Source organism: Electrophorus electricus, unplaced genomic scaffold, assembly GCF_041902795.1.
Source record: "Electrophorus electricus isolate QZ-2024a unplaced genomic scaffold, ASM4190279v1 Scaffold42, whole genome shotgun sequence".
NCBI lineage: Eukaryota > Metazoa > Chordata > Actinopteri > Gymnotiformes > Gymnotidae > Electrophorus > Electrophorus electricus.
In genome coordinates this window covers 280,000-282,683 of record NW_027658714.1, presented here as the reverse complement: position 1 = coordinate 282,683, position 2,684 = coordinate 280,000, and positions in this window count along the sequence as shown.

Sequence of the window (2,684 nt, the reverse complement as noted above, 5' to 3'; positions counted from 1 at the left end):
GCGGCCTGCAGCCGATCAGGGGCTCGGGCTGTGGGACTGAATGGCTTACCTGTGGAGCAGTAGAGGTAGTGCAGGGACGTCCCACTGGTGGGCTTGTGTTCTGGCTAATGCCTACTCCTGACATGATCTCCTCTGTGATATCCTTGCCATCCTGGTTAGGGTCTCGGATACGGATCTTAGCGAACAGCAAGTTATTTGCATCTAGTCAATCCACAATTAAATTAATTTCACATCTGAGGCATGGGGAATACTCACTGTTTTCTTTACCCTCTTAGTGGGTGGAGGCTGCTGAGCTGTATGCACTATTATGGATGGAGATTTGGTGTATATGATCTGGCCAGGATAGTATGAAGGCCCTGCCACTAGTGGTGACCAAAAAAAAGCACTGGTTTCAGTTAGAGAGCAAAAGAAAAACCAGTTTCAGCCAGCAGGAATACCCAGAAGAAAGGTCTCTTTATCAGTGAGAGCACGCATGTAGGTTTCCCAGGTGGGGGTAGAGAAAGCGAAGTCCAAACTCACCATATGCTAGTGGGCAGTCTGCAGGAAAGAGCCCAGGGTAGAATGTACTGGGTCCTGTGGGCTGGACGGAGTACTGCTGGGGATGTCCCACGTAAGGAAGGCCACTGTGGTGATACTGAGAATGAAACAGAACAGCAGAGGTAAAGGGCCTAGCACCAGACATGGCCATTCATATAGGACACTCCTAAAAGAGATATTCAAAGCAGTAAACAAACAAAAAATACAAAAACATTTAGTTTTTACACTGAAAAAAAACTTAACTAGAACTTCTCATTTCTGCTTCCAAGATAAAACATATTTTTATCTACACATTTTAGGAGCAGTTTATTTATTGCTGGCCAACCTGTTTATAGACCGATTTTCAACCCATTTGCTACACTGTGTACATATTTGCACAGGCGCTTTTCTCTGCTCTGGGTACCTGAGGCACGTAGTACTGGAGTACGTAGTACTGGCCGGTCTGGGATGAGGTGAAGGGCATGGGCGTCAGGAACATCATGATGGGCTGGCCGGACACGGGTCGAAAGGAAGCGCTGTTACTTGGAACGGCAGGCTGGGCTGTCTGCATCTGAGGGATCTGGAAAAGCTGGGAGAGGAGAGGAGTGGAGAGTGAGGGTCACAGAGCAGCGTGGCGTATGCCGCAGCAGCCGGCTCAGACGCTCGGAGTGAAGACTTTAGTCAAGAGTTGAGTCGTGGACTCTACAGCAGTTGTACTGGGAATTTTGAGGAGATATATACATAAAAAAAAAAGTTTAACATTTTCAAGGGATTTTGAATGTCCTGTTATGCTAGGCATGCAAGATACAAAAAGAAAAATCTTTCAAGAGTCTGTTTCACATGCATGGCACTAATACAAGGGTGAATGAACTAGCATGAAAAATTAAACAATTACAATGATGGATGCAGCTAATTAGCCATGATTGCAGGAGAGGGGATATATATGTAAAAGACAACTAATCTTGAATGTAAATTTGTACCGATAACCTGAGTCTATCAAAGCCAATGCTGACAAAATATGACATGAGCTAGAATTCAGAATGTGACAAACCCCCATCCCAGTTGGCTTTGATGCTCAGAATGGGAACATAGTGAGGGAATTCCTTCTACATGAGAAACAGTAAAATGAGCCTAAGAGGTGATTCTCACATACTGTCTCCCACCGAGCTGTTGCCATCTTAACATTTTCTGGACATAAAATCCTCCCTCCAGCAGTTATGCAGGCAGGCAGAAATGAACCTTTGTATGGGCTCCTGGGTAATGGAGCAGCCATACCATGTCCAAAACAGATTATTAAAAAGCACTGGAGTCCAAAGGAAATAAAAAGAAACAGACTAAAAAAGACTAAACATAAAAGACTAAACATAGGTGCTGGCATCCTCCGAACTGGGGAGCAGAGTGGAGCGCAGGTGCACCACTGAGCTACTGGAATGTCTTTCAATGCATTTTTTGAAGACTGCAAAATTACCTGAATGGATCTCAATCCTCCCTTGAATATTGAAGCAGGAACGAGAGAGAAGCTAGTGGAAGAACGCACTAATGGGTGTGGAGGGTCAGAGAGACTGTAACATGCTCAGATACACTGGCACACACAATTTAAACAAATCTTTAAACAAATTTAAACCAAACCAAGTTTTGTTTTTTTTTAAATGACGGAATTGAACACTGTTGTTACAGTGGAATTGTGAGGTCAGAGGCAGAGCAAATGTGTTCCACTAACCTTCCTGGCCCTTTAAGTGCACTACTGCAGATAGACTGAAAACAAATTTCACCTAAATAAAATCACACTGTAACACTGAAAACATAAACACAGACAAGCACTGTGTTTGTGAGGTGCACTTCATACTGAATGAATACAAGTGTAAATTTACTGTCTTGTGCAGTTTAATATAACAAGTTCATGGTTCATTGCAGGTGGAGCCACCGTCCTTGTTGATTGAAAACCTTAAGAAGCAGAAGCAACAGTCCTATTCCAAGCTAGAGAAGAAAGGCACAGGACTCTCACACAGCAGACTCTGAAATGGAGGCTCTCTCACATTAAGGCTTGACTTTTTACCTCCAGACATTCTTGTGTGGTTCCTAGATTTTTCCCACATTCCATTCATTTTCTCAAGTACACTTTAAATAGAAAATAAAGATATAGATGCAGTAATTCATTGAAGAGAATA